General features: G+C 44.1%; 1 protein-coding gene across 1 annotated transcript in view; it reads right to left on the reverse strand.

Annotated features, from left to right (window-relative positions):
• The window catches only part of prex2 (phosphatidylinositol-3,4,5-trisphosphate-dependent Rac exchange factor 2), a 230,805-nt gene that overhangs the window by 38,238 nt on the left and 179,138 nt on the right, over window positions 1–13,429 (reverse strand). The window lies entirely within an intron of this gene.

Genomic DNA, 13,429 nt, shown 5'->3' on the forward strand with positions numbered 1-13,429 from the left:
TGGAATGAGCCCACAGGCCAGCAGGACAACGGAGTCCCTTACTTGTATAGGCCAAAACGTTAGCCCCCCACTATTATCCAGTGTGAAAGGAGTTGTTTAGTGAGCACTTTACCCATGTGAGGTTTGGGCCCAGGAAACGAACAGCTGATCACGTTTTCTAAACCCCTTTGTCCTGTCCATGTACACTGCATTCAGAAAGCATTCAGACCCCTCAACTATTTCCACATTTTATTACGTTACAGCCTTACTCAAATGGTTTATTGTTTTATTTTAAGTCATCATCAATCTACACACAATACCCCATAATGACAAAGCAAAACAGATCATTTTTTTTGTAAAAAAAAAAAAATGCAATATCACATTTACATAAGTTTTCAGACCCTTTACTCAGTACTTTGTTGAAGCACCTTAGGCAACGATTACAGCCTAGTTTCTTCTTGGGTATGATGCGACAAGCTTGGCACACCTGTATTTGGGGAGTTTCTCCCATTCTTCTCTGCAGATACTCTCACCTCTGTCAGGTTGAACGAGGAGCGTCGCTGCACAGCTATTTTCAGGTCTCGCTAGATATGTTTGACCGGGTTCCAGTCCGGGCTCTGGCTGGGCCACTCAAACCACTCCTGCGTTGTCTTGTCTGTGTGCTTAGGGTCGTTGTCCTGTCGGAAGGTGAACCTTCGCCCCAGTCTGAGGTCCTGAGTGCTTTGGAGTAGGTTTTCATCAAGGATCTCTCTGTACGTTGCTCCGTTCATCTTTCCCCGATCCTGACTAGTCTCCCAGTCCCTGCCGCTGAAAAACATCCCCACAGCATGATACTGCCACAACCATGCTTCACCGTAGGGATGGTACCAGGTTTCCTCCAGACGTGACACTTGGCATTCAGGCCAAAGAGTTCAATCTTGGTTTCATCAGACCAGAGAATCTTGTTTCTCATAGTCAGAGTACATTAGGTGCCCTTTGGCAAACTCCAAGCGGGATGTCATGTGCCTTTTACTGAGGAGTGGCTTACATCTGGCCACTCTACCATAAAGGCCTAATTAGTGAAGTCCTGCAGAAATGGTTGTTCTTCTGGAAGGTTCTCCCATCTCCACAGACAAACTCTGGAGCTCTGTCAGAGTGACCATTGGTTTCTTGGTCACCTCCCTGACCAAGCCCCTTCTACCCCAATTGCTCAGTTTGGCTGGGGGGCCAGCTCTAGGAAGAGTCTTGGTGGTCAATTTCAAGCTCGATTTCAAGTCTCATAGCAAAGTGTCTGAAAAGGTATGTAAATAAGTTATTTCTGCTCTTAGTTTTTGTTATAAATGTGCAACTAATTTTGGGGTATTGTGTGTAGATTGATGAGAGGAAAAAACTATTTAATCCATTTTAGAATAAGACTGTAACATAACAAAATGTGGAAAAGGTCAAGGGGTCTGAATACTTTCCGAATGCACTGTATTTGGCCTTGCGAAGGAGTTTTATGTGCTGACTAAATGGAAGCTGATAATTCTGAGTTTTTAAATGGAAGCTTATAATTCTGAGTCTTACGCGTCCTTAACATCCGAGACAGAGTCAAGACCGAATACAAAAGTATTCAACACAGAGACAAGACCAAGACACTCACTATGTGGCCTCGAGACCAGACGTGACAGAGACCAGCCTCGAGTACTGCAACACTGCCAGCTAGTGCTAACCGTTGCTCCATGAATCCCATGGGGATATCCATCGCCTCTAATGAACCATCGGGAACATCAGCCCCCATGTTAGAGTTTGTTGACTCAGGTTAGGTTGGCATGCTAGCCTGCAACAGATACAGGAGGGGGAGGCTAAAGCTTCCTCGGCATGTTGCACCCCAATGCAAGCACAACAATGAGTGGGTGTCATTGGCGGATATCTTGTTTCCACAGGAGCAGAGTCTTGCCGGGAGCGTCTCCTCGTTTGGAGTGGGAGATGCTTTTGTCGTCATAGCTGGGATGTTATGTTTTAAGTCGTCAGAAAAACTATCGTGGTAGGCTAGTGATTAGTAGGTTATCTCTGACGTTGGCAGTCTGTGTAATGGCCGGATACCATTTCCGAAAAAGACAGATAGAAAAGTTAGCTTGGTGTAGCTAGTAAAAAAACTGGAAGAAGTAAACCCACAACATTTTAAAGCTAGCTAGCGTGGTGGATAGCTTGCTAATGACGAGTCACTGTTTGGATACAGCTAACTCAATCATGGCTGGCATAGTGTAATAAAGGCTTCTGACAATAATGGCTTCTGAGGTAAGTGAAATACTGAAATTAATACTTGAGATTTTTTTTCTTTTTAACAATACTAAATAAAACAAATATTCAATTCATATTGTAATTCATTATAGATCATATTTCATAGAAATCTGGAAACCCTGGACAACCACTGCAAAACATATTGAGACAGTCAATGTATTAATTATGGGACTTCTGGCTCGGACAGGGCTTACATTGAATTGATTTGAGAGGACAAGCTACTGTACAGTGCCCACTGACTCACTTGTATATCCCTTGTTTAAAGACGCATACCTAAATTACAGTACTACACACACAGGAACAAGGAATGTAGCACCAGCTGCAATTCTCAATGACTTACTTCTGCATTCCTATAAAGACCTCATATCTAAATTACAGTACCACACACAGGAACAAGGAATGTAGCACCAGCTACAATCCTCTGGAGAGAACCAGCTGCTATTCTCAATGACTTATTTCTGTATTCCTATAAAGGCCTCATAGCTAAATAACACTATTTGACAACACAGGGAGGGAGGGAAGATATACAGTACAGTCGGGAAAACGGTCCGACGTACAAGCAACGATTTATGTGTCTCCCCGTATTAACCCAGAGAGAGCTGGATTTATGTGTCTCCCCGTATTAACCCAGAGAGAGCTGGATTTATGTGTCTCCCCGTATTAACCCAGAGAGAGCTGGATTTATGTGTCTCCCCATATTAACCCAGAGAGAGCTGGATTTATGTGTCTCCCCATACCCAGAGAGAGCTATTTATGTGTCTCCCCCCAGAGAGAGCTGGATTTATGTGTCTCCCCATATTAACCCAGAGAGAGCTGGATTTATGTGTCTCCCCATATTAACCCAGAGAGAGCTGGATTTATGTGTCTCCCCATATTAACCCAGAGAGAGCTGGATTTATGTGTCTCCCCATATTAACCCAGAGAGAGCTGGATTTATGTGTCTCCCCATATTAACCCAGAGAGAGCTGGATTTATGTGTCTCCCCATATTAACCCAGAGAGAGCTGGATTTATGTGTCTCCCCATATTAACCCAGAGAGAGCTGGATTTATGTGTCTCCCCATATTAACCCAGAGAGAGCTGGATTTATGTGTCTCCCCATATTAACCCAGAGAGAGCTGGATTTATGTGTCTCCCCGTATAACCCAGAGAGAGCTATTTACCCATATTAACCCAGAGAGAGCTGGATTTATGTGTCTCCCCGTATTAACCCAGAGAGAGCTGGATTTATGTGTCTCCCCATATTAACCCAGAGAGAGCTGGATTTATGTGTCTCCCCATATTAACCCAGAGAGAGCTGGATTTATGTGTCTCCCCGTATTAACCCAGAGAGAACTGAATTCTGGTCCGTGTCTAAATCATTGACACGGAGATGATGAAGGACATTCACTGGATATTAAATTCACCCACAAACCCCCTGGAACCGGGCTCGCCATTGGCTAATGAATGACTTTTTGGCGGAGGGAGGGAGTCCTCATGACGTGCCTTTGGATGTGTCCCTAATGGCACCTAGTCCCTATGTAGTGCACTACATTTGACCAGGGCCAGTAGTGTACAATATAGGGTGCCACTTGAGATGCAGGCTCTCTCAGTGATATTTGTGCTGAGTCGCTGACTGCTGGGTCTCAGGGTGCTGCATGCTGAATGCATACTCAGGAAGATAATTTCCTCATCCCACAACCACCCCCATAGCAGCTGTCTGTTTACCTTGTCACAATGTATTAGATGGGGGATTAGGGGGTAGTGATGGGTTAAGGGGTGGGGGGTTCCCACATTAAGTAAGCAGTAGTCTAAAAGCAATGCCCACGAAATGAACACTTTTTCACGTCTTATAGTGTATAGTAGAGTTCAATCATATCCTGCTTACTCCTCTGACCATGAGGTAAAGGACCATGGCCTATAGCATGCTAGTTAGTATATACTCCAATGCACACACGCCTCCGAACCACATGCCAGTCAACAGATGACGCAAGCACACTGTCATTGTCAAAGTCTGTGTCCCAAATGCCACCTTATCCCCTATACAGTGCACTACTTTTGACCAGGGCCCATAGGGGGGGTCAGTGCACTATATAGGGAATCATGTGCCATTTGTGGCTCACACCTAGTCATTGTCACTGCTGTCAATCTGAGGAGCAGGAAGCCCAATCTGAGGAGCAGGAAGCCCGTGTCATGTGGTATCCTTGAGGCCTCCCAGTAGATCAGGGTTTATGGTTTATGAGAGTCACGTACTGGTGATGTCACACCCTGCTTAACACATCTGTCCACTAAATCAGCCAACCAGGAAACAGGAGCCAATAAGGACCAACCAGGAAACAGCAGCTATTAAGACTGCAGACGACAAGGACGAGCTAAAAGACAGGAAGCAAATCTGGGGTTCCAGAGCCTTAAAGGTTCTATAAAGGTTCTATCTAAAACTGTCAGATTCACATCCTGAATAAATAAATCAATGACTTGATGGATGAGTGTTTAGTAGGTTAAATCAGGCGTTTTAGTGCGAAACTAGAATAAAAGCCTGTAACTCTAGGCTGAAGACTATTGCTCTAATCGTCCCATAAAGCCAAGGTGTTAGATATAGTAGAGCACTCATCCCTTTCACCTGGAAACCCTTTGGAAACAGTCCCCATAGAGACCCTCGAAACAGTCTGCCTCTTTCTAAGTCTCCCAATGGGAACCTAGGAGCACACAGCTCAACCCGGGATATGAAATACACATGGCCATCCTGTCAGCACCGTTCAGCTCCTTTGCAGCCAAAAGAATGGCACTGAACAGCAGGAGAAAGAGAAATGCGCATGGCTGAACGCACAGCACACAGTAAGCACTGCTCCACAGGCTGATAAGAGGCTTTCCTGAGATTTTGGAATTCAAGGAGAGCGGTCTGTGGTTTCCAAGGCATCCTATTTAAAAAGGGAAAGAGTGAGATTGACAGAGCTAGACAGAAATAGAAAGAGAGGGAGCGCAAGATCGACAGATAGACAGACAGAGGTAGAATCATCCCTGTTTCCAGACAGACAGACAGATAGACAGAAGTAGAATCCTCCCAGGTTTTTCCAGTGGTTGCCTACTTGTACCCTAGTTTGACAGGTTCCCGAGGGAGCAGACCGCACACTGAGCACAGCTTGATGCAGCTGCTCCCAGCTGTTACTGAAGCTGCATAGTGGTTTGTGTGTGTGTGTGTGTGTGTGTGTGTGTGTGTGTGTGTGTGTGTGTGTGTGTGTTAGTGTTGACACAAGCACAACCGAGTTTGCAATTACTGTACTGCTCCACCTCCCTGTGCTTAGCTAGTCCCAACGAATTACACAGGACACCAGGTCACCACTCAATCAGTGACATGCACTAATATCCCAAGGTAAGATTCAGCCCTACAATCACTGGAGGGATCTTTATGACCAGGATCAAATTTACCAATAAGTATCTTGCTTGGCAGTGGTGCCTCAAACAAAGTTTGAATGACACGCAATACGTGAAGTTTTGGATTCACCCCAAGCTAGGATTCAGCCCAAGCTAGGATTCAGCCCAAGCTAGGATTCAGCCTAGCTCACTGGAGGGCTCTTCTGTACAACCTGGATAAACTACACATAAATATCAGATGGTGCCCAGCTTGACAAGGGCCCCTGAGGCCGTGAAGATGTGCTGATCCACAGAGAGAAGAGATGAGCTATCGATATCTCGGATGGCTTTACTGACAGAAACCCTGCCCGGTGATTTCACTGCCTTGTATGAGTGCCAAGCACGCTCTATCGTCATCTCTACTTCTCTACTTTGCTTAGCAGCAGTTGACGCCTACAGTCTCTCTGCCAAGGCAAGGGATGCTCTGTAGGATCCCCCATGTCTAATGTTAGCTTTAGGCAACCACCACGCACACACTAACTGCTTCATCTAACTGTAGATAAGAAGTCACTGAACTGCTAAACTCAAAAACCTGCAGTAATGTTAGTTTTGCATTATATATTTCAATGTGCCTCCCTCCCTCCCCTTCTTCTTCTTCTTTCCCTTCTCTTCTTTCCCTCCCTTGCTCTTCCTCCTTCCCCTCTCTCGAGGTCCTGCTGTTCTCTACACATGTTCTGTTCTTCTCCTCTTTGTTCTATAGTCCCTGGCTGGGTCACTGTAGGGGCTTCCGCACGCTTCGATTCGCCTGGCGCCTACAAGAATTCGACTAAGTGAACCGAACGAGTGTGCTCACGTACTCCCTTAAAATACCTTAGCTTGAAAAACAAGAAAAAATATGTTTGTCCATCTTGAGACCTCGTAGCCTGTATACACAATTCCTCAAACTAGTTGGAATTAATTTTGTAGATCTTAGTTGCGGAATTTTAACTAAGATGTTTGGTGCAGTAATTCTCAAGTGAAAAAATGTGCATGAAAACGAGTCGTCTATCGTTGAAGGACAACAAACACTTCATTGAAGAATCCCTACTGTTGACCAATGACCGACGAAAGTTTTACAAAGTGAACAAGAGGAAACTGTCATAGCGCTGCCCAGATGAGCTTCACAAAAGCCTATGGAATGAAGAAAAGAATATATAATGATAATCAAACTACCATAACATTTTACAGTCATCTGTTTAAAGTCGGAGTTACTGTAGGTTTTCTGCATCTTTGGCTTTCAACTATTACTAAATACATGTGAGAAGATATCATTTCTAAAACATTGTGTGTCTGGATGCATGTGCTCTCTTTGTATAGGGTTCATCAGATCCCAAGGGACCTGACATCTGTTAGTGATTTGGCCGGTTCCTTTCTGTTTTTTGGATGACTTGAATGACTTCACCACCAGGTGCGATGGCTTTCCGCCGAGCGTATATCTCTGTACTGCATGTGGTGTAGGCGATGTGTGTGTGTGCGTGCGTGACAATGGGCTGCTGGGATATTTCAAAGCCACCCCCGCGCAGCACTGGTGTCGTACGTGACTGAGTTTACAGCTCGGAAGGAGGATCAGTCCCACAATGCATCTTGGCAGAGACTTCAATAGATGAGCGTACAGTGAGATCGACAGAGAGAGGATAAAAAAACAACAACACATGACCGAATACTGCCTTTACAAACACACACGTGCAGTGTAACTGCAATTACTCTATTCACTTATCCTCTGTATGTTGTTTGGTGGACACACGTCATTTTGTTAACTCAATCACTAGCATTTCTCTCTGTCTCTCCGTAACGTAGAGTAATATGGAGTGTGTGTATTGTGTGAGTTTGGTCCTGTCAGGGTTGTTGGCGGCCCACCAAGCTATCTATGGGTTCAACCTCCGCTCCCCTGGCCAAGCTCCAAGGATAACAAGCTGCCTGAGATTGAAGCATCCCAAATGGCACCCTATGGGTCAAACGTCGTGCACTTGTATAAGGGAATAGGGCGCCATTTGGGATGCAAGCCGGAGAGGAGAGTGACATTACAGCCAACTCCGCCTGTGGTCAGTGCAGAGACATATCGTTGTAGTGAGCGTTCGTATTATAGTGTTGTGTAGGAACATGACAGGAACATGGGTGGCCTTTTGAGTTGTATAGATTTTGAATATTGAATATTGGACAACTGCTTTTTGGCTGATGAAATTGTGTCATATTTGGGGTCAAATATCTGTTTGGTTTCAATGAAACCAGTAGCTACGTTTGTCAATCCATATCATCCTCACACGGCACATGCATCATTTAACAAGAGGTTTGGGTGTACGAGCTTCTCACAGGAACTGGTATGTTCTGGAACATTTGAACACTGACAGAGAGAGAGTGGGAAATTAATAGATACCTGCCGTAGGAGACAACTAGGATGAGAAGCCTTGGTCTGAACCCTAGTTCTGGACTGAAACAGTAACACTTTGCTAAAAGGGACAGTTCGTTTTGGCTGCTTTGGGCCTGGACGGCCAGCACAACTCAGAAATCTGATTCTCTCTGCACTGTAGATGAGTTCTGAAGCTGTCCCCCAACCCAAAACCTACCTCCAACACCCAAACCCAGCCTTCCAACCCCCCACCCCCCATCCTCTCCGCGTCTGTGGCCTCGCCAGCCTGTGCTTACAGAGCACATCTGCTCCCTGTTACTCCTGGAGTCTTCGCTGTCAATTCAATTAGTACGCGTCGGCTCAGGTCGTACACACACACACACAAGTATAAACACACACATCCATGCCAAGTTCTTCTTTTCAGATGAGTCAGCTAAATTGCACACACAGCATATGTTCTGTCCTGTGCCTTTCCAGCATAAAGGGAATCTTAACATCAGGGGCTTTACATGCGAAGGTGCTAGAGTGAAATCTAGGAGCTAAAAAAGAACACAAAATACACTACATGGACACCCCTTAAAATGATTGGATTCGGCTCTTGCAGACAAACCCGTTGCTGACGGGTGTATAAAATTGAGCTCACAGCCATGCAAACTCCGTAGACAAACATTGCTTGTAGAACGGCTTTACTGAAGAGCTCAGTGACTTTCAACGTGGCACCGTCATAGGATGCCACCTTTCCATCAAGTCAGTTCATCAACTTTCTGCCCTGCTAGAGCTGCCCCGGTCAACTGTAAGTGCTGTTATTGTGAAGTGGAAACGTCTAGGAGCAAAAACGGCTCAGCCGCAAAGTGGTAGGCAACACAAGCTCAAGAACGGGACCACCGAGTGCTGAAGCGCCTAGTGTGTAAAAATCATCTGTCTACGGTTGCAATACTGACTACCGAGTTCTAAACTTCCTCAGGAAGCAACGTCAGCACAAGAACTGCTCGACGGGAGTTACATGAAATTAGTTTCCATGGCCGAGCAGCCGCACACAAGCCTAAGATCACCATACGCAATGCCAAGCGTTGGCTGGAGTTGGGTAAAGCTGGCCACCATTGGACTCTGGAGCAGTGAAAACGCGTTCTCTGGAATTATGAATCACGCTTCACCATGTGGCAGTCCGACGGACGAATCTGTGTTTGGCGGATGCCAGGAGAACCTGCCAAAATGCATAGTGACAACTGTAAAGTTTGGTGGAAGAGGAATAATGGGCTAGGGCTGTTGTTCATGGTTTGGGCTAGGCCCCTTAATTCCGGTGAAGGGAAATGTTAACACTACAGCTTACAATGACATTCTATACAATTCTGTGCTTCCAACTTTGTGGCAACAATTTGCGGAAGGCCCTAATTCCCCTGTGCACAAAGTGAGGTCCATACAGAAATGGTTTGTCGAGATCGGTGTGGAGGAACTTGACTGGCCTGCACAGAGCCTTGACCTCAACCCCATCGACCAACTTTGAGATTAATTGGAATGCCGACTGCGAGCCAGGCCTAATCGCCCAACATCAGTGCCCGACCTCACTAATGCTTTTGTGGCTGAATGGAAGCAAATCCCTGCAGCAATGTTCCAACATCTAGTGGAAAGCCTTCCCAAATCAAATCAAATTTATTTGTCACATACACATGGTTAGCAGATGTTAATGCGAGTGTAGCGAAATGCTTGTGCTTCGAGTTCTGACAGTGCAGTAATAACCAACGAGTAATCTAACCTAACAAGAAGAGTGGAGGCTGTTATAGCAGCAAAGGGGGGACCAACTCCATATTAATGCCCCTGAATTTTGGAATGAGATGTTCAATGAGCAGGTGTCAACATACTTTTGGTCATGTAGTGTACTTTTGGTTGTGAGAGTACAGAGAACTGACAGGAAACTGGCATGTAATAAAGCAGGCTAGCAGATGGTCACACACACACACACACACACACACACACACACACACACACACAGTATCGGTCTCCATAGTCTGGTGATATTTCCAGGGCTGAACATGAAGCTCCTTACCCCTCTAGAGTCTGCTAACACACAGTCAATTAAACGAAGCACACAGACAGACACCTCGAAAATGCCAATACTCTCATTCACTACAAAAGAGGACAATAGCCCCAGAAAAACCCAGTGGATAATGTTATGACAGCGAGAGAGAGAGAGAGAGAGAGAGAGAGAGAGAGAGAGAGAGAGAGAGAAAGAGAAAGAAAGAAAGAAAGAAAAAGAGAGAGAAAGAAAGAAAGAAAGAAAGAAAGAAAGAAAGAAAGAAAGAAAGAAAGAAAGAAAGAAAGAAAGAAAGAAAGAAAGAAAGAAAGAAAGAAAGAAAGAGAAAAAGAAAGAAAGAAGAAAAGAAAGAAAGAAAGAAAGAAAAAGAGAAAGAAAGAAAGAAAGAAAGAAAGAAAGAAAGAAAGAAAGAAAGAAAGAAAGAAAGAAAGAAAGAAAGAAAGAGAAAAAGAAAGAGAAAGAGAGAAAGAGAAAGAAAGAAAGAAAGAAAAAGAGAAAGAAAGAAAGAAAGAAAGAAAGAAAGAAAGAAAGAAAGAAAGAAAGAAAGAAAGAAAGAAAGAAAGAAAGAAAGAAAGAAAGAAAGAAAGAAAGAAAGAAAGAAAGAAAGAAAGAAAGAAAGAAAAAGAGAAAGAAAGAAAGAAAGAAAGAAAGAAAGAAAGAAAGAAAGAAAGAAAGAAAGAAAGAAAGAAAGAGAAAAAGAAAGAGAGAGAGACATTTGAAAAGGGCAAACTATCAGAGAATGATGGAAAATGACTCAGGTCGACTGAGTTTCTGTAGCTATAGTAAAAACGAACGATGTTTATCTAAAATATGAGGCAATAGATCATGGAAAGACCTATTGTTGCGCTCCCTCCATCACGCTGCAACTAAAATTAAAAACGTAACGCTGACTGCCCTCCTGAGACATGAGAGGTATTAGAGGATGATGTGGCACACATGGCAGACACACACAAACACACACACACGCACAAATGGCTGATGCCGGTTTCTAAATCAAGCGTAGCCAAGGCAGATTCCCCCATTCATACCACAATGTATGTGTCCCAAATGGCACCCTTTTCCCTACATAGTGTATATGACCAGGTCAAAAGTAATGCACTAGATAGGGAATAGGGTGCCATTTGGGACGCTTCAATGAGTTTGATCTTGGGCTCTACGTAGTTCTGTGACTAATTAACTCCAGTATCAAGAACAGATGTTTACTTCATGCCTGATATGAACACGTACGTAGCTGAACAGAAGGGCTCTCAGGTATTGGGGAACGGAATGGGAATGTACTTTGGAAGACGCACAAAAGAGTTTTGGAAGACGTTGTAACCCATTATTCCATTGACTGAGATCTAAAATCAGGCTACGCTCTATGATATTCATGATCTGATCTGACTACATTATCTAATCTGACTACATTATCTGATTGTACTACATTATCTAACCTGACTACATTATTTGGTCAGACCACATTATATAATCTGACTACATTATCTAATCCGACTACATTATCTAATCTGACTACATTGTATGACCGGACTACATTATTTAATCTGACTACATTATCGGATTGGACTACATTATCAAATCTGACTACATTATCAGATCTTAATATCATTTAATGTTTATCATGACTGCAACCCTCTAAAGGTGGTGAGGATCTCTCAGATGGTAACTATATGTGTTTCATTTGGGGGAGTGATTTTTTTTGGCATCTAACCCCTGATTCAGTGTCAGCTATTTTTTGACTCCCCCTAATGGGTAAAGGGATCCTTCAGGATTTTGGCTATGAGGCCCTTTATCTACTACCCCAGAGTCCGATGAACTCGTGGACACCATTTTTATGTCTCCGCGTGCAGTTTAAATGAAGTTGCTAACCAGCGTTAGCGCATTTGCTAAATAGCATTAGCGCAATGACTTGGAGTCTACGGTAACTGCTAGCCTGACTTCCAGTCATTTCGCTAACGCTAGTTAGCATTGGCTCGCCTAACTTCCATCATACTGGATTCAGAGACATAAAAATGGTATCCATGCGTTCATCTGACTCGGGGAATGGCTTCATTGCAAAAATCTGGAAGGATCACTTTAACGTAAGGAGTAGACTAATCTGGTCCTAGATATTTTTTATTATTATTTATGTATTTATTTAACCTTTGTTTAACTAGGCAAGTCAGTTAAGAACAAATTCTTATTCACAATGACGGCCTTGGAACAGTGGGTTAACTGACTTGTTCAGGGGCAGAACGACAGATTTGTACCTTGTCAGCTCGGGGATTCGATCTAGCAACCTTTCGGTTACTGGCACAACGCTCTAACCACTAGGCTACCTGCCGCCTCCAGCCTCCATCTCAAGCTTTTATTGGCAGTCTCTACTGCTAGCACAGAGTAGCCAAGTGTCCAAATAGTTTAGTTCCCTATCACGCTTATGGTGCAATTCCATATAGGATTTACGCTAACGTTTTACCCAAAAGGATCAGACTTTTCTGTTTCCATCTACGCTGGCCAGCAACTCTCTCTCACTTGGGGCCAAAGCCAGGCCACTGGTACTTTTCAGCTGCCGTTTACATAACAACGGTTAACTATGAACTTTAACAGTTTCTCACAAAGCAACTGTCTTGATTATGCCGAGATTGTTTATTCTGCCCTTCACAAGTCCTCACTCCCAGCCCTAGCTATGGAAACACACTTCCCCTAGTATAGCATAAGGGTGTAGACACTAGGGTAACACTGGTGTTACAGTCTATTCCCTTGCCTTTCACTGCTTTGTGCAGCCACGTCCCCTACACTGGTGGAGCCAGCTTCCCCCTGAAGCTAGGACAGCAGAGTCCCTTCCCCATCTTCCGAAAACACCTGAAACCCTGCCTCTACAAAGAGTATCATAAATAATCCCACAACCCCCCCAGTAAAAAACAACAAAAAAGACTTTTGTGAACTAACTTTCTAGACTTTGCTGACCTTATTGAGGAAAGATTAACTTACTATGACAGCTATGTGGTTGTGACACCTAGCTATCTTAAGATGAATGCACTGACTGGTAGTCACTCCGCACGAACAGAACCTGATAGGAGACCATTTGCCAAAGCTGCTTTTCACTCCTTAATTAACAATAATGGAAAGACACAGTTCGCCCCCCCTAACAGACACACACATTGATGAATGAAAACGTTCGGTTTTCCCCATCATCTTCTGAAATCTCACTTATTTTGCTTTAATATAAAAACCCATTGATATTTAGACCTCATATCACAGAGATATGACAGTACTTAACGGGTCACCCAGATGGAAGGGGGGTAAAGATGTATTAAAACACTCCATGGCTGCTTCCCAAATTGCGTCCAATTCCCTTTAAAGTGCTCTACTTTTGACCAGGGCACCTAAGGCTCTGGTCAAAAGCACTGCACTATATAGGCACAACCCCAGATTTCCAATTCTCACAGATGTTCTGAATCTTAT

This window comes from Oncorhynchus tshawytscha, linkage group LG29, assembly GCF_018296145.1.
Source record: "Oncorhynchus tshawytscha isolate Ot180627B linkage group LG29, Otsh_v2.0, whole genome shotgun sequence".
Taxonomy (NCBI): domain Eukaryota; kingdom Metazoa; phylum Chordata; class Actinopteri; order Salmoniformes; family Salmonidae; genus Oncorhynchus; species Oncorhynchus tshawytscha.